The sequence below is a fragment of the Stegostoma tigrinum genome, chromosome 26 (assembly GCF_030684315.1).
Source record: "Stegostoma tigrinum isolate sSteTig4 chromosome 26, sSteTig4.hap1, whole genome shotgun sequence".
Classification (NCBI taxonomy): domain Eukaryota; kingdom Metazoa; phylum Chordata; class Chondrichthyes; order Orectolobiformes; family Stegostomatidae; genus Stegostoma; species Stegostoma tigrinum.
In genome coordinates this window covers 30,707,165-30,726,665 of record NC_081379.1, presented here as the reverse complement: position 1 = coordinate 30,726,665, position 19,501 = coordinate 30,707,165, and the positions used below count along the sequence as shown (strand labels likewise).

At 41.1% G+C, this 19,501-nt stretch overlaps 2 long non-coding RNA genes across 4 annotated transcripts in view; one reads left to right on the top strand and one right to left on the bottom strand.

Annotated features, from left to right (window-relative positions):
• The window catches only part of LOC125464351 (uncharacterized), a 60,920-nt gene extending 44,426 nt beyond the window's left edge, over positions 1 to 16,494 (bottom strand). For both annotated transcript variants that reach the window (XR_009447278.1, XR_009447279.1), the window contains exon 1: positions 16,384 to 16,494. This is a non-coding gene — a long non-coding RNA (uncharacterized LOC125464351). The remainder of the gene's footprint in view (positions 1 to 16,383) is intronic.
• LOC125464350 (uncharacterized) overlaps positions 10,821 to 19,501 on the top strand; it is a 55,285-nt gene continuing 46,604 nt past the window's right edge. For both annotated transcript variants that reach the window (XR_009447277.1, XR_007249999.2), the window contains exon 1: positions 10,821 to 10,933. This is a non-coding gene — a long non-coding RNA (uncharacterized LOC125464350). The remainder of the gene's footprint in view (positions 10,934 to 19,501) is intronic.

Here is a 19,501-nt window from a genome sequence, read left to right as displayed (position 1 = left end):
CCTTTCATTTTATTCATCACATTACGTTCATTGCAACATTCAGCTGTAGCAGAATTGATTTTATCAAGACACTGATCCCACCAGGTCATGTGCAATACATACTTGCTTTCCATAAGCAAAATTCCAGGACAGAAAATTGGGCTCAGCTCAGTTAAGTTAGTTTGTTTGGGAAAGTGCTAAGAGTTCTGGTGGAGTCCTTTTTATCCAAAATTTATTACCTTCCTGTCCAAAAATATAATCAGCACCCTTTGACACTCCCCTCTTAATAGGTTCCAAGAAGATCTCTAATGGAAGTAGTGCAAAAGAAATCCTTCATCTCTATTTATGCCATACCTTCCCGATTCACCAACATTTAATGAAGCCACCATTTTGCAAATCTTTTGCATTCTGAGCAGAATTGATGCAGCAGCAGATACCCCAGCCATAATGAGCACTTACACTGCGTGGCAATGAATACAATCACAGCAAATTTAAATTTACTTCACAGGAGCAGGCCATTCAGCTCAACTAATCTAAAGAGGCAATTTCACCTCCTGAGTATGCTCCCATGTCTGTTCGAAACCCTTCAGCATATTTTCCCATTCCCTGTTTAGAATCACAGAATGGTCACTGTAGAGAAGGAAGCCAATTATTCTTCATGTCTGCACTAAGTCTCCAAAGAGGTAATTCATCTTGCACCTTTCCCTCACTTTCTCATACTCTTCCTTTGACATAATTGTTCAAATCTCTTTGAAAAGCTTCAATTGAATGTGACACCTGCAAGCAGTGCACTCCTCCAAGGGGAGGCAATAGCCTAGTCGTATTATTACTAGACTATTAATCCAGAGAGCCAGGTGATGTTCTGAGAATCAAGGTAGACGGTTGGGATATGAATTCAATAAAAATCTAAAATTAACAATTTAATGATAGGCCCTCTTGTGCAGTGGTAGTGCCCCTACCCTGGTATCAGAGGGCCGAGGTTCAGGTCCCACTTGCTACAGAGCTATATAATAACATCTCTGAGCAATAGGTTGATTAGAAAAAATGGGTTAAGTTTTAAAACAAGGATTTAATTATGACCATTCAACCATGGTTGGTTTTTGGAACAACCTATTTGCTTTACTAGTGACCTTTCACTAATGTTGTCATCATCTCATCCGGCCAACATGTGACTCTAGACCCACACCATTTATTCTTAACTGTCTTCTGGGCAGATGAAGATGGGTAACAAATGACAAGCACAACTGTGATATCCATGTTCTGCGAGTGAATATATAAAAGAAAACGCGCTTGAGAAAGATTTTCTTCATGTCACTTTTGTGTCATTTGCCATTTTCTTAAATCTGTGTCCTTAATTGTTCCCAATCCTTCCATCAAAGGCAAGAGATGATTCTGAAAATCTCTATCAAATGTCCTCCCTATGTTCTCTTCTCAGAGCAGAATAGTCTCAATTTTCCACATAACTGAGATTCCCCATCTCTGGAAATACTCGCATTCATCTTTTCACCACCATCTCTAATGCCTTCACATCTTTTCCCAATGTGTTAACAAGGTGTGGAGCTGGATGAACACAGCAGGCCAGGTAGCATCAGAGGAGCAGGAAAGCTGACGTTTCAGGTCTGGATCCTTCTTCAAAAGAAGGATCCAGACCGAAACATCAGCTTTCCTGCTCCTCTGACGCTGCCTGGCCTGCTCTGTTCATCCAGCTCCACACCTTGTTATCTCAGACTCCAGCACTGGCAGTTCCTACTATCTCTTTTCCTGTGCTGCCCAGAACTAGATGCAGTATTGAGGCAACTGAGTCAGAACTAGTGATTTAGACAGGCTTGGAATAACTTCCTTACTTCTTGAGTTCTAGATTCTCAGTAATAAATCCTTGGATAATATGGTTTACTAACCACTCTCTCCACCAGTCCTGGTCTACACATATGTACACTCAGATCCCTCTGGCTGTCCACACACTTTAGAATTAAATTATCATCATTTTCACTTGGTGGTTGAGGATGGTCTGCAGTGCTGCTTGGGGAGGGGTCTAAATTTATTTCTACAGAGCAACATGAGTCTTAGTTCCTGAATAGTTTCGTTTTGAAAGTGTCTAAGCTAATTTCATCTATCATTTCCTATTGGAGTGAACTCCATATTCTAAACACTTTCTGAATAAAAGCATTTCTAATCATTTTGCTTTTGGATTTGTCCAAAATTATGTTGTACTGATGTACACTAGCTTTGGCCTCATCACAAATGGGCAAGTCCTTTCATCTTTCGCCTCTAAAGACCAATATCAGATTCCACCCCCACTGCCCGCGCACCCCCACCCCCCCAACCAAACCAGGTCATCGGTTTTGCTAAGCAAACTGTCCCATCTTTCTTGTCTCTGGTAATATCCTTGTGATTTTAGTTTTGCACTTTTTGAAGTACATCCATGTACTATTTTGTATAAAGATCCAAGCTGTGCACGGTGTGACCTGACCAGGATCTCATAAAAAGTTTAAAGTAGCTTCATTGCTTTTGAATGATATATCCTAAGAAATACATCCCAGTGTTTTGTTGGTATTTTTAATTATTTTGCTGGCCTGTAGCACCGCTTTCGATGATTTGTCCAGCAGCAACACAAGATCTATTAGTTTGTCCAATTGTTCTACTAAGGTGTATGTTTCTATTTTTCTCACCAATATGTGTCAACTTTCCTATCAGAGTTCACTTGCCACATAACTTCCCACCCTGCCAATTTCTAACGTCCTCTTGTCATACGTTGCCTTCTTTCTTGATGTTAGCTTAACCATTTGAGTTTGGTATCATCGGCCAATGTTGGGCTTGTATTACTCGTTCTGACCTAAATTATAAATGTAAATTATGGATAATGACCCTGAAACCATCCTTTCTGCCTTCAAACTATTAATTGATTTGTTATCTGTTCATCAAGTAATCGCATAGCATCATATGCTCCAATATTTCTCATGATCTTAACCTGTGGCATTTCACTTAAGACTTTTTAAAAATCTAAGTATATGGGATCTACTATATTACTCTTGTCTATGCTCCATTACCTCGACACAGATTATTAGCTTAGTTAAGCATGGTTTAGCCTTTTGAAATCAATGCTAATTAGTTCTTATGATTTACTTGTCTAAATGTTCTATCACATATTTTACTGCATCTTTCCTGTCATTGACTTTAAGTTGACTGGTCAATGTTTTCTTTTGTTCCAGCTCCATAATAATAGCTAAATATATCACCATCAGCTGCACTTACTATTGCTCTGTAGTCAAAATGGGATGCCCAGCTTAGCAATATTGTATTTCATGCATGCATTTATTTTCTTGCACGGCATAGATATTCATTTTACATCAGCGCGTCTTCTAGATTGGCTGAAGTAACAGCACTTACCTTTCCCTTCCAACGATGCAACATACTGTACTCAGGTAAAGTGGATATCGGTATTTGCATACTTAAATACATGATAAGAACTCCACTCGTAGGTGGCAGGGTGCCAGTGACATTGTTAATAACAATTACTTTTTCCTGTCACAAACACAGAAAGGTTTAAAGGTGATCCAGGAGACCATCTGGACTCTTTTTGCAGTCTGTAAAACTGCCATGTGGACAGCACCTACGTATTTGTTGCAGTTATAACATCAGCAGTGACTCAATAGGAGCACTTTCACCACTGGGTGAGACCTGAATATTATATCCAAGTTGACTCACAGTGCAGTATTCAAGGGGAGATGGAAAAATGGCTTTTAGATTAAACCGATGCCCTTATCTCGACTATAAGGGCAAGGACATAATGTTGGAGCTGTACAGAGCATTGATCAGACCACAACTGGAGCACTGTGTGCAGTTCTGGTTGTCTCACTACAGAAGGATGTGATAGAACTGGAGGGGGCACAGGGGAGGTTCAATAGAATGTTGCCTGGAATGTAGAAGTTGAGCTTTAAAAGAGACCAGATAAGCTTGGATTGTTTTATTTAGAGCAGACAAGACTGAGAGGGACATGATTGAACTATATAAGATTATGAGGGACAGGGTGAGTAGGGAGCAGCTGTTGAGGCATCAATCACAAGAGGGCATCATTTTAGGGTAAGGAGCAGGAGATTCAGAGAGGATTTAGGAAAAACATTTTCACTCCGTGGGTGGTGGGAATCTGGAATGCACTGCCTTGGAAGGTAGTGGAGGCTGGAACTTTAAAAAAACATTTGGATGGACACTTCAAATATCATAACATTCAAGGATATGGGACAAATACAGAAAATTGGGATTTATGCACTTTTAGTGGCGGTTATGTTGGTGAAGACTTGATGGGCCCAGCGGCTTTTTCTGCACTGTATGAACATACTCGCCAAGCCGGTACGTTTGGTTGCAAACATTTCTACATCCTGCTAGGTAACATCATCAGTGCACCTCTGATGAAGTGTCAATGCTCCGTCCTGCTTGTTGTTTATATGCATTGGCTTGCCGGGATGGTTGGTATTATTTCTGGTTCTGTTTCCCAGTGGTTTGTACACAGGGACTAAATCGACGTGTTTGTTGATGGAGTTCCAGTTGGAATACTGGGCCTCCAGGAATTCCCTGGCATGTCTCTGTTTGGCTTGTGCAATCATGGACATGTTGTCCCAGTCAAATTTGTGTCCCTCGTTGTCCCTGCATAGTGAGGCAAGTGAGAATTAGCCATGAATCTTGGTGGCTAGTTGGTGTTCATGTATCCGTATTGTTAGTTTTCTTCCAGTTTGGTCTATGTAGTGTTTCTCAGTAAGAAACAGTGGTTACACCTTCAAGGTGCCTCAGTGAGTGTGAAGTGTTTTGGGAGTTCCTGAAGTTGAAACGGTGTTACATAAATACATGTCTTTCCTTCAGTGTGAAAGCCAGGAGACTACCTGCTCCAAGTGTTTCTGTGCTGTTTGCTGCAGTCTGAATCACCTCCAGATTGGTGAATTCTGACAACAGTTGGATTGCACTTTGTATGCCCATGCAATGCACGGTCCTGTTGCACTGACACAGAAATTACAATGTAACTGGCCCATAACAGATGCAGCAGTTGTCATGGTAAGGCTGTCACCTTAAATTATGCCTGAGATTTCTTTTTCCGATTGCTGCAGGGGTCATTTTAGAATCTTGGAACCATTTATGCCCTTGTAATAGAAATCCAATCTTAAACCAGGGAAAGTCAGCTCGAGCAGAGCCAAGTTTTCCTGCGTTCTGTTGATTTTTGCAGAGATCTTAGTCATTCAGATCCAACTTTTAAGTTCAATGGCTTTAGCCATTCAGATGAAACCAAAGGCATTTGATGATTCTCCAGTTATTTTGTCATTATTAATAGTACACTGCATTTTCTAATGATCGTTAAGGTTGCTGTGATATTATTTCTTAAAAAATGGTTTTCTCCTAAAATTGTCATTAATTCAATGTATACAACTTTATGAACTTTGCAGTTCTGAAATTGGAATGTCGAGTATTCCATGCACCTTGGGCTTATTTGCTTCTTTAAAGCCACTACATAAATGCAAGGTGTTGGAAATGCAGAAGCTGTTGAATTAACAATGAGTTTGCAAAGCTTAAAATAAATGTAAACAAAAACAAACAAAATTGAAATAATGTGAAATAAGAATTGAATACTGTTGCATAAAACTGCTATATTAAGATTATAATATCAAATTTGGATTTTTGCTGCATTTTTGACCTCCATAAACCAAATCACACTGTAGACTTCATGCTGATAATTTCAGTTACTTTACACTGATTATGTGTAAGATTCTCTGACACAATTTGCTCTGGTACAAATTAATACAGTTATCGTATTCATTCATGGTGTGTTGAAACCTCTTTTTTAAGAACGTGTAATCACCCCACACATAACTTACTGTTTAATCAGAGGAATAAGGAGGACTGATACTTTGAGGCCTAATCACAAAGACACTTATGGGTCACCTTGAAGAAGACGAGCTCAATCCGTGCTATCCAATTTGCATACTTTGTTATGCATTGTGTTATACATCAGTGTTAAGATGGCTGGTTAACCAAATAATTAAATGCTAGTCACAGTTAGATTTGGCTATATATTTTTCTCCATCACCAGTCATATTAATCCTTAGCGCTTTATAGACACTTTCACTGACACAGAAGCAGCCTTTACTGCTCAGTGCATTTTGACATAATCACATTGGTGAGACATCTACCCCACTCTACAGTATTCTGGCTTTTGATTAACTACAAAGCCAAAACATTTTTAGGTGTTTTTTAACCAATCAAACCCATTTCTATGTAATGACACCGTCGATTCAATCATGATGTTTAAATCTAGGCTAATGTTGCTGTTGACAGCTGCACAATCTGAAGTATTTTATTTCAGTAAACAGAGACCTCATCTACCTTCTTAACTGGTAATAAATATTCTGCAGTCATAATTCAGTATCTTGGCAAATTCTCTTCACTGAATGAAAATGATTTCGAAGAACACTTCTGAGGAAGGGTCACCGGACCCGAAACGTTAACTCTGTTTTCTCCTTCACAGATGCTGCCAGACCTGCTGAGCTTTTCCAGCAACTTTATTTTTGTTCCCATCAGGGTCTTTTCTCATTTGCAGTTCCTCAACTCTACCCACACAGATCCTACACCTTCCAACTCTATATCACTTCCTGGTAATGATTTAATTTAATTTTTTACTAATAAGTCAATTCCACTCTCCTCTGCCCATCTAACTGTCCTTTGGATAGGATATGTATCCTTGGATATTTAGTTCCAAGTACTGATCCTCTTGCAACCATGTGTCTGTGATACCCACAACATCATGATTGACGATTTCAATCTGCATTATGAACTCATTTACCTTGTTTCATATACTGTGTGCGTTTAAGTACAACACCATCAGTCCTACATTAACCACCTTTTCTCCCCCTCCAATACTGCTCCCTTTATCTGCTGTGCCTGAAGTCAGATTCCTGTACCTTTCCATCCTCCATCCAACTACTTGTTCCAGAAACTTTAATAACCTTTCCAGAGCCCTCGCTGCCTCCGACTAATTTAAAATCATTGTGACCACACTATTTAAACTTTTGTCCCAGGATCTTGGTCCTGGATCAGTTCAGGTGGAGTCCATCCTGACAGAACAGTTCCTTTCTGTTCCAATACTAATGCCAATGCCCGATGAAATAGAATAACTCTTTCCCACGCCATTCCTTTTGTCACGTGTTTACTTCACTAATCTTCTTAATTCTTTCCAACTTTGCATGTGGTCAGGTAATTATCCTGAGATTACTACCTTTGGAGATCCTGTTTCTTAATTTTGTTCCTAATTCCTGATATTCCTGAACAGGACCTTTTGCCTACTGTCATACAAACATGGATCCAGAAAAAACAGAAGCCTCCTGCTCCCTATCCAATATCATTTCACGCCAATTTGTGATGTCCTCCACCTTAGCATCAGGCAGGCAACACACTATGTTGGATTCTCAATCCTGCTTACAAAGGATGTTATCTGTCACCTTAAACCTAGAATCCCCTACCACTATTATTTTGTGGTCCTCCTGCTTGAATAGTTTCCTGGACCATGGTACAACAGTCAGTTTGACCATCCTCCCAGCAGACATCTTCCTTGTCGTTATAGTGAGCAAGTACTTTGTACCTTTTGGAAAAGGTCAAGAGCTGAGAGTCTTCCAATACTAAATTCAGGATCTCACTTGTGGACATGCCTCCTGTCCCTAACCAGTGACCAAAGTTGAAATATTTAAATTACACAGTGTTACTTCTTGGAGCACAGCATTAAGGTAACTCTCCCCCTCCCAATGTGCTGCAGCATCCAAAGCTGAGTTTCCAGCTCATTGACTCTGAGCCGAAGTTCCTCGAGCTGTGGTCCTTTACTTCAGATGTGGTCGTTGTGGCTCATAGTGGGATCCCCCAGCTTTGATTTATTTATTGTCACATGTATTTTGTAACAAACCACAGTGAAAAGTGCAGTATAGTACCAGCAATCTCCAGTGCCTCCTTAAAACACAGAAACATGAACCAAAACATAGAATAGAAAAGCAGAAGTAAAGAAAAAGTATAGCTCCCACATCATGCAATTACAACATTTCATCTATGCTGTTACTTCTAATATAGTAAATTAGGTTTTAGTTATTGTTAAAAACAATTCTTGGATTGTCCCTAAATTATTGTATTCCTTTCTGAATCTATTACTATGTACTAATATTTTGCACTGGTCTTCATGATGGAAAAGGACAATGCAGGTATATGCTGAGATAAGGAAGCAGAGGAGTGATGATAAAGGGATGCTTCTGTTACTTGAGGCTTGTCTCCAGTAGCGTTTCCACAGGCCATACTGCTGGGGCCCTTGCTATTTGTGGTGTACATTCATGATTTGAACTTAAATGTAAGGGTTATGACCAAGAAGTTCACAGATCACACAAAAATCAATCGGATGGTGAATATTGAGGAGGATAGGCTCAAACTGCGAGAGGATATTATCTAGTGGTCAGGTCAGCAGAGCAGTGGCAAATAGAATTCAACCAGAAATGGGAGAGGTAATGGACTTCAAGAGGGCTAAAAAGGCAATGTATTACAATGTGAATGGTAGGACCCTGGAAAGTACGGAAGACCTGGGAGAACTTGTGCACATCCACAGATTCCTGAATGTTGCAAAGCAGGCAGATAAGGTGGTTAAGAAGACATATGAAATACTTGTCTTTAGTATCCAAAGCATAGAATTATTTGGATGTGAATACAGGAGGTATGGTTCATAAATTTGCAAAAATGGTGGTGTAGTAGACAGTGAAGATTATCTTTGAATACAATGGGACCTTGATTAGATGGGCTAGTAGGCCAAGGAGTGGCAAATGGAGTTTAATTCAAATAACTGTGAGATGCTGTACTTTGGTAAGGCAAATCAGGGCATGATTGATACAGTTAATGGTGGGGCCCTGGTGAATGTTGCCAAACAAAGAGACCTAAGGTTACAGGTGCATAGTTCCTTGAATGTGGAGTCACAGACAGGCAGGGTGGTGAAGAAGGCATATGGCATGTTTGCCCTCTTTAGTTCGGACATTGAATATAGGAGTTGGCATGTCATGTTGCGACTGTGCAGGCTGTTGATCAGACTATGTTTAGAATGCTGCAGACAATTCTGGTCACTGTTCTAGAAAAGATATTGTTAAACTTGAGAGGCTGCAGGAAAATTTACAAAGACGATGCTGGGGACTGGAGGGTTTGACTTACAAGGAGAGGCGAAATAGGCTGGGGCTTTTTTCTATGGAGCATCAGACACTAAGTGGTGGCCTCATAGAGGTTTATAAAATCATGAGGAGCTTGGGAAGCGTGAATCGCCTAGATCATTTTCCTAGGGTGGGCAAGTCCAAAACTGGAGGGCAGAGGCTTAAGGGAAGAGGGGAAAGATGTAAAAGGAATCTAAAGGGCAACTTCTTTCATGCAGAGGGTGATGTGTTTGTGGAAGGAGCTGCCACACAAAATGGTGGAGATGCTGGTACAATTACAATGTTTAAAAGGCATCTGGATGTATATGAATAAGAAGAGTTTAGAGGGATATGGGCCAAATGTTGGCAAATGTGACAGGGTCAGACTGGGATGTCTGGTCAGTGCGTACGGGTAGGACCTAAGCGTTGTTTCTGTGCTGTATAACTCTGCGACCCTATAACAGTGAATTGATGCTTGAACTGAATCAAATGTTGGTTAGGCTACAGCTGGAGTAAGGCATGCAGTCTAATCATCACATTATGGGAAGGATGTATTGTGATTGCCCTCAAGAGAAGGTCGAGGAAATTTACCAACTTGCAGCTTGGGCTGGAGGGTCTGAGGTCTGTGGGAAGATTGGATGGGCTGGGGTTGTTTTCCTTGGAGCGGCGACGTTTGCAAGGGATGCTGATGAAGTGTATAAGATCATGAGGACCACAAATATGGTGGAAGGGGAGACACTGTCTATTCATAGAGGAGTCAACAACCGGGGACATGGATTTAAGTTGAGAGGTAAAAGGTAAAAGGGAAAGATAAGACGAAATATTTTTATTCAGATATAGTGAGAGTCAAGAACCCATTGCCTGAAAGGGTGATTGAGTCAACAATTCTCATAATATGTAAGCAGTACTTAGATATTCACAGTTGTCATTGTCACCATAAGTTGGGAAATAAGATGAGAGTGGTCAGATCTTCGTTGGCTACCATGGCCACAATGCCTGAATGGTTGCCTTTTGTTCCATAAATGTCTATGAGCCTAGAGTCCAGGCAGAGTAATGAAACACATCTTCAGGGAGTAATATAAATGGTTGTGCTTTCTTCTTAATATTTAGAAATACATTTTTGGATGTATTCAGTCCCATTTCAGAGCTGTTAATGCACACACATGGTAATCGGCTTTATTACTTTTAGTTGACTGTTGAAATATCACGTTGTAACAATAGAACCCTGCAGTGCTGTGGCAGTGTGGTAAGGAAAAGATTAATGTAATACTCAAAAGTTAAAACAGACTGGATTGTTATTTAAGATTTTTTTGTATCAGACAGAAGGTGGGACAAGTACATACATTGTACAACTATTAATATCATCATTTTCATAAAGTAATTGGGATTTCACACACTAACAGTGAAACAAGTCTATAGCCAAAATATTAACATTAGTAAAACAAAGGCATTAGTTACACACATTTTCTGTGTCACATCATGGCCCATCTTCATAAGACCCTATTTGTCCCAAGTAGAGCATTTCAGTATTTCTGGTGTTTACGATTGGGGTGGATCACTAGAATGGGTGTCAAATTGGAGCCAATATCTGTTTCTGCCAGATAAATGTCTCCGAGCTGGCAAATCAGTATAAAAACAAGTGACAGAGGTAAGCTGGAAAGAGGGTGGAGCAAAGGAACCAGGGATATCATCTTAGTCCCAAGAGACATCAAGGGAAATTTCCCCTGCCTCCTCCTCATCTGCCTTATTACTGTGGTGAATCTAAAGGAAAGGTAGGGAGAAGTAAAGAATTTTCTTAAACTATATGGGACTTTGAGAACAGTGGTTGCAAATTTCAGCCTGAAGCACCTATAGTCTTGGTGCTCCATTTGTCTTTTCTGATACCAAAATGGAATCTAGTCTGCAAGATCACATTTGTGGCATGACCCAGATGTCACTCCTGGGAGGTCAGCAGGGTAGGCGTTAGGGGCATGCACTGGTGGTATTCAGAGTAGGCAAATCATGATGTCAGTTGCCATGTAACACTGATTTGATGCCAACACTGCCATATGCGAACACGTCACTCTATAACACCCTCTCTTAAACTCACACAGCTGAACATGTGTTCAGCAGCAGGAAGGAAAACCCCACCACTTCTCATCAATATTCTTGTGAGTTGCTGATTCTTTCTGACTGGCTTTGTCTGAGCTCTGGAAGTATCTGCTGGCTTGTATAATTATTGAAAGTTAATGAATTGATGAAGTTGATCGGAAGTGGTGTGAAATGTGGAAAGGCTTTGGTTTTGATTTAAAGCTTTGTGGTTGGTTTAGTCCCCATCCTGGATGTTATAGTATCCATCATCTTTGGGGTGCAGTGTGAAAGGGAGATTGAATAGAGCTGTTCAGAGCTGCTCAAAGACAGGGAGGAGAGCTCTCAGCAGGGTGCCCCTTATCCAGCTCAGATCTTCTGAGAGCATTTCTCTTACCTCAACCTGAACCAGGAGAAGTGACTCTACTTTGCAAAGGAGGACATTTGCAATCACAGAGCAGGGTGAGGAAGGTCTCTGGTTGCGAAGGCGACAATGGCCATGAGTTGCTTTGCACTGGGAACCTCCTGGGCTACAGCAGTGCAATACCTCCCATTTTACAATTTACTACTACATCAGACAGATGACAGATGCTCTTGAAACTGAGAGACTGGAGCTCATTGTGTTCTGCCTGGACAAGCAGAGGTGGAGAATGCACGTGGCATGGCCAGGATAGTGGAACTCCCCATGGATTGGTTTTGCAGGTGCTCTATGCCGAGATGTACCACAACAGCAAAGCTCACCATTAACTGCATGTCCAGCTGGTGTGTGTGCTCAATATCCTGACAGCAATCATAATTTGTTTCCTATGGAAAACTGTTCTGTCATTATAAAAACCCCCATACCAACCAGAAGGTGGCAACGAGACGACAGGGCTGGTCATTTAACACCTGGATCATGACTCCTCTACACAACCCTTGCGTGCAGATCTAGCTTGCATAAAACAAGAACAATGCTGTCATATGCAACATCAAGGAAGACATTAGTTTCCAAATACTGATAGCCCCCCAAGCTTACTACAGTATGATTTGTTCAATGTCAAAACCACTTTCCTATCCCTCTCTACAAAGATTCAATACACCAAGTAAGTATAGCTAAATTAGTATACTTCTATGTTTTCATTAAATCTACCAGTCTCTTGGCTTTTTACATTAAACTGTGCATAATTCTTCAGCAAACTTCTGTAACCATTTGCATGAATTCCAAGAATAATCCAAAGAACTCATCGATCTATCTCCATCACTAAAAGCTTGTGGGGTTTTTATCCTTCAATATATTTTTTGCAGAATAATTTAGGTTACAACAGTGCACATGAAACATGTTTGTTTTCACCATTACAAAGTTCCTTCAGCACATAGAACATTGTGCTCCTATAATTCTGATGAATCACATTTCCAAATGACGCAAGGCTATATATCTTCCACCACTTCTGGCAGTTGTCATCACCCTTTTATTTTAGATCAAAATAACCTGTACAATGCTTTGGATGCAGGATTTTATCACTGTACAATTTATCTTCTTCCTGAGCATGTTAGCTCTCTGAATACCTATGGCAGAATTATTGATTTCTCTTTCTGAAGGATGTTAACTCATTAAACAATGGATGGAGGGCAGGGAATGCCAAACTTCCAACATAATTTAAATATTTGCATGAAAAGAATGAACAGGAAGTGCGAGAATTCAGAAGGAAAAACTGAAAATGTTCAAAATAAGTAGTAGTCTGTGAGCATTCAAATTAGAAAAGACAGTATCAGAGGCACTGGTACAAGCATTCTGACAACTGCTATACCATTCAAAAGAAAATTAGGCAACGTTTCCTCTTTTGTCCAGCCATGTCGTGTGGACCTGAATGATGTGAGCTGTACAAGACCAGGAGCAGCAGCAGGTCACAGAAGCTGAGGAGTATCCAGATCAGGGAGAGGTCATAAAAATAGGGTCCGTCAGCATGTAAGAGACCACAGGAGGACCAGAGGTTTTCGACCCTGACTCTATTTCTCAGAGACAAACAAGGCACAGTGTGAGCATGGGCTCCATATTTACTAGAATGCAGTGGTGGAACTATACTAGATGCTGGGTGGGACACTGTCCTCTCCCAGTGGCTGTGAGGGAGAGAGCTACATTTGAGCTTTTATGTAGCTGACTCTTTCCAAGGACCAATGAGTGACTTCTGTGGTATCTGAGTCATGTCCCCACTAATCCATCAGGACATTGACCGATGCCATCAGTGCAAATGACACCAGTATGTTTTGATCGCCCTTGACCTGGCCCATTCTATAGCTTGTATGGTAGGATTTGGGACATTAATTGTGTTCCTTCAGCTGCAGGGTGTTGTCGATTATCCACACATGGCACTGAGAGCACTGTATCACAGCACTGTGGAATGCATCAGCAGGAAGTGATTACATTCCATTCACATTCACATGATCAGTGATCACCATTACCACTTCCTGAGGGTGTGTGCCCACTACCTTTGCAGTTGCCATGACTCCTGCATGTTGGAGTACTCTCACATACCTGGTGTACTTGAGGTTCTCTGTGCCTTACATGTATGGCCATGTGGGTTGAGGGTTATCCTATATGACTATGGCTTGTGGCTCCACTGCACAACCTCCTATGTGATTTGGAACACAGATACAATGTGGGCTGTGTTGGAATAGATGAAAGGGCTGTTGAAGATTTGATGACGTATTTTCACTGCTTGGGCTGGTCAGGGTTTAGTTGTGTAGTGACTACAGTATAGTCCGTACTAAATGTAGTGCATTGTCCTGGTATGTTGTGCTCTGTACAACTGCAGCAGGAAATGTGGCACTGTTATTGATGCAGAGGAGTTGGGAGAATGGGAGCAATCTTCCAAGGAAAAGGGTGAGAACGCTCGGGAGGAGATAGCTCTCCTTTCTGACATAGAGCTCAGCTCTTCCAGGTATCTCAAGCTAAACAAAGCATAATTGACACCTGATTTCAATAGAGGGAAGCTGGGTGTAGCAAACAATCATAGCATGTAAAATATTGGTTGGTCATCACGCAAACATTTGGTTTGCATTCGGTGGGGCTTTTCTTTGATCTTTACTGCCAACCAGCCATTGAAACATGGTTATTTTGTACATTCCCAAGTCTGGCTCCTTTGCCTTTCCAAGGTGGCTATCTGGGAGGTGAGTCTTTCATGTTTCAAAGTATGAAACTAGCATGCATGTGAATTAAAACAAGAAATCTATCTTTACACTAGATCAACTGACTTTTTTTATGCCTTTAGGGAAAATTATAGTTTCAGTGCAAAGAGTTATGTTTATTTCCATGCAGGTGTGTTCACAAACCATTTTTGGTCAGTATTTATCACTTATTAAAAAAAAATTGAACAGTCAAAGGTCTCAAGCATAACACTTTGACGATGGATGTAATATTACTACAGTCATAATGATGGTTATATCCATAGCAAGGCTGAAAAGGTCAACCATCTACTGCACATCGCTTATGTAACTTGACATCACAGAATTCCTGGGTACATCGTATATTTTCGGATTTGGCCCAGCATGTTTAGATCAGCATTCTGTGGGTATGTGGAGAGGTAGGTATAAAAATGGAAACCGTGTCTTAATATGAGAGAGTCATTAGGTGTAAATTGGGGGCAGATGATCTGAAACAAGTGAATGTGCAGATGATTCAGATTTCCATGCATTACTGTAATATCACTGCAGTGTTTAATGGCAAAACACAAATCACTGTGTCACATTGTAGCTAGGCTATTGCTGATCAGGACCCATCTTGGCAAGTTCATCACTTTCTCTAAAAGCAGAGCAGTAATACAATTTTAGGAACTACTGAGTAGTTGTGACTGGTCACATCATTTGCAAGTGGAATGCGGAGTTATTAGTATGACCACCCAAATACAATTGTGTCATGTTGCATAAATGCCCCTGAACAGGCTGAGTATCAACTCGTAAATTCTTCCAACATACGCAAAAGGCAGGTTGCAAGAGTGGGAGAAATATCTGGTCAGCCATATGATGGAAAGAAATTGATTCCTCTAACATCATAGACCCAGGTCAGCATGCATATCAAAGTGAATTGTGCCATGGTAACTCAGATTCTTTGTGTTGGTGAAGGCTGTTGGCTCAATTGGCCAGACGGCTAGTGCACACCAGACTGCACAAGTTCAATCTCTATTCCAACTGGAGCTACCTTTCTCTACTTGTGGTTGAGTTGGCAGTGCTGTCGCTCAGACCTGCCCTCTCTCACCAAAAGAACTCAAGAAGAAGTGTAACACAATGATGCCTGAATTCAATCCTATTTGAAAAGAGTAGGTAGGATCATCAGATCTTTGGTATCATAAGATAATGGCAGAATGCCTCCATTATTTCTAATCTTTAAGTCATAAAGTATCAATTATTCCATACAACACCTTTTCAGATGGTCTTGTCCAAGTAATAAGTTTGCCAGTTTTGGTGAAATAGTTGGTATTCAGCTTTGTCCTTCCATTTGTCACAACATGTGCAAGATTAATCTCTTTGGTATTAAATATGGGCAGCCTATTTCCCCAAGGTAATTGTGTTTGGCAATGTACATTAGGATCTCACTGTATAAATCCAGGAACCAGTATTTTAATGGATAGATTTTAGCCAATCAGTTGTAGAAGTGGGATAAACCTGGTTAGTACATTTTGTTGAGGTTGTTGACTTGCTCGTTGAGCTGGCTTGTTTTCGTTCAGACATGTGGCAACGAAATGTTTGAACAAAAACAAGCCAGCCCGGCAAGCAAATCAACAACCTCACCAACTCAAGCTACAGAACTTTGCTAAAACCTCAAGCATATTTTGCTTTTAAATTCAAGTATAAAGTGAGCAAAAAAATTTCATTGTCACATTTTTAATAAGGAGTTAATTCCCTTCGTTATTCTAAAAGATAAAAGTCAAGTAACTCTTCTTTTAACTTTGCACTTTGGCCCAGTAGGCGCATCTATTAGAATAGCCTCCAAAGGGTTAAATAACAAAAAAGGCCCTGCAAACACATGTAGAGTGACAAGGCTATTACTGACCTTCTTTCCACTCTTATAATTCATTTACAAAGTTGTTAACAATCTGTTAGAAAGGAGTCAGGCAGCCCTCCCACGGCTTGCCTTTTTACGTGATTATTGTCAAACAAGAAAGTTGAATGGTTTACTCACTAGATTTGTCATCGAAGTGACCCTTAATCAAATATCAGAGTTCAAATCAAAGGAACATTCTGCCTGGTGAATAAGGCAGCAAAAAGCCTGGACAGAGATAGCTCATGCGAACACAGGCAGTAACATTACAATTCTGCAATACGATTATAAGCCACAGACAAACCAAGCCGCCTTCATGACATACTTTGTCCCTAGTGGTTTAGTGGGTAAATGCACCACTTGAGGGTTGAAATTCCTCTGTGTGCTATTTTTAGCACACTGATAAATGCATTTGTGTCAATTTCTTCTATTATCTATTCTAATGGAGTCATTGACCCAATTATTTCAAACATTTTACTGGTTTAAAATAATGGACACATGAGCTTGGCATGAACATGTTATCAAGTGTATTAACGATAGCATGGAGAGGAATTGGATCCACATCCCCAAAATAAGCTAGAATGGTTCCAGCTCCAACCTCCATCCTGTGGTTTACTGATATCATTACTGTCTCTGAATTAGACAGTGCAGGGTTTCGGCTAGCCACGGTGGATGGAGTTCAGAGCTCTGGCTCTGAAATTTGAGTCATATGCCCGTGTCACTGAGCACAGTGTATCCCCCTATCACCTGGGACATGATAGGCCATAGGATTCTCCCTTTATGTAGGACTAACCACCCAGACAGGCAGTGTAAAGAACATTTTGACCACGGAAGGATTGTTCATATTTCACTCTTCAACCCATACCATGAGTTCAAGAAAGGCAAGAAGGCCTGAGTTTGCTGCTCAAGTCAAAACCTGTATCTCCTAGAGAAGAGATTTTTGGAGATTTTGGTAATTCACATAGTTTGCCTGTAATGGGTCCCCCATTATAAGAAGTTGTTAAGACTCTCGCCTATGTTAGGTGTAAACAGCAGCCAATTTATTTAACTATAACCATTTTTTAGGACTAGAATCATCTGCAAAAAGGGGAAAAGATTCTTTTGAGCAATTAAAAAAAAAAATTCGTGGGATATGGGCATCGCTGGCAGGCCAGCATTTATTGCTCATCCCTGGCTATCCTTGAGAAGGTGGTGGTAAGTTGCCTACTTGAACCGGTGCAGTCCACTTGTAAGGGAGAGAATTCCAGAATTTTGACCTAGCTGTAGTGAAGGAACAGCGATGTAATTCCAAATCAGGATGGTGAGTGTTTTGGAGAGGAACTTGCAAGTGGTGGAGTTTCCAAGAGTCTGCTGTCTTTGTCTTTCTAGACTGAAGTGGTCATGGGTTTGGAAGGTGTCATCTGCAGTATTCCTAGCCTCTGACCTGCTTTTGTAACCGTTGTGGTTATGAGGCAAGTCTAGCTGAATTTCTGGTCAATGTAACCTCTAGGATGTTGATAGTAGGAGATTCAGTGATGGTGTCACCATTGAATGTCAAGGGACAGTGACTACATTGTCTGTTATTGGTGAAGATCATAGCCTGACATTTGTGTGGCATGAATGTTACTTGTCACTTGTCAACCTAAGGCTGGATATTGACCAAATTATTGTTGCATTTGGACATGGACTGCTTCAATATCTGAGGAGTCGCGAATGGTGCTGAATCTTGTGCAAGATCAGCAAATATCTTCACTTCTGACCTTATGATAAAGGGAAAGTCACTGATGAAACCACTGAAAATGGTTGGACCTAAGACTCTACCCTGAAGAACTCCTGCAGAGATGATCTGGAGCTGACATAACTGATCTCCAATAACCACAACCATCTTCCTATGCATCAAGTATAACTCCAAACAGCAGAGTTTGCCTCCTGATTCCCATTGATTCCAGTTTTGCTAGGGCACCATGATGTCACATTCAGTCGAATGCAGCTTTGATGTCAAGGGCTGTCACTCTCACTTCACCTCTGGAATTCAACTGTTTTGTCAAAGTATAAATTTAAGGTTGTAATGAGATCAGGAGTTGAGTGGCCCTGGTGGAAACCAAACTGGGCATTGGTGAACAGGTTATTGCTGAGTAGGTGCTGCTTGGTAACACTGTTGATGACATCTTCCATCACTTTATTGGTGATTGAGAGCAAACTGATGGGATAGTAGTTGGCTGAATTGTATTTATCCTGCTTTTTGTGTACTGATCATACCTGGGTAATTTTCCACATTGTCCGGTAGATGCCAATGTTGAAACTGGACTGGAACTGCTTGGCTAGGGGAGTGGCATGTTCTGGAGCACAAGTCATCAGGACTATTACTGGAATTTTATCAAGGCCCATAGCCTTTGTAGTATCCAGTGTCTAGCTGTTTCTTCATATCATATGGTGTGAATTGAATTGGCTGAAGACCAGTATCTGTGATGCTGGGGACTACTGGTGGAGGTCAAGATGAATCATCCAAAAAGCAAGATTGCTGCGAATGCTTCAGGCTTATCTTTTGCACTGATGCATTGGGCCCTTCCATCATTGAAAATGGGATATTTGTGGAGCTTCGTCCTCCAGCGAGTTGTTTAATTGTTCACTTCACGATTAGATGTGGCAGGTCTGCAGAGCTCAGGTCTGATTCGTTGGATGTGAGATTGCTTAACTTTTGACTATGACTTGCTGCTTATTCTGTTTGGCATGTTGGTAGCTTCATTACTTTTAAGCATGCCTGGTGTTGCTTGTGGCATGCCCTACTGCACTCCCCACTGAATCGGGGTCGATCCCCTGATTTGATGGTTATGGCTGAGTGGGGGTACATCAGGCCAGGAGGTTGCAGATTCTGTTGGATTCTGCTGCAGTTGATGGCCCACAGTGTCTCCGTGGATGTCCAGTTCTGAGTTGCTAGATCTGTTCGAAGTCTCTCCCATTTAGCACGGTGATAGTGCCATTCTACATGATGGAAGGGATTCTCAGTGCGAAGTAGGAACTTTGATTTCTCAAGGACTGTGCAGTTGTCACACTTACTGATGCTATCACAGACAGATGCATCTGCAGCTGGAAAATTGGTAAGGATGAGGTCAAGTACATTGTTCCATCTTGTTGGTTCCCTCACCACCTGCCGCAGACCCAGTCTGGCAGCTATGTCCTTTAGAACCCAACCAACTCAATCAGTGGTGCTGCTGCCGAGCCACTTTTGGTGGTGGACACTGAAATTACCTTCCTACCCTCAGGGCTTCCTCTAAGTGTT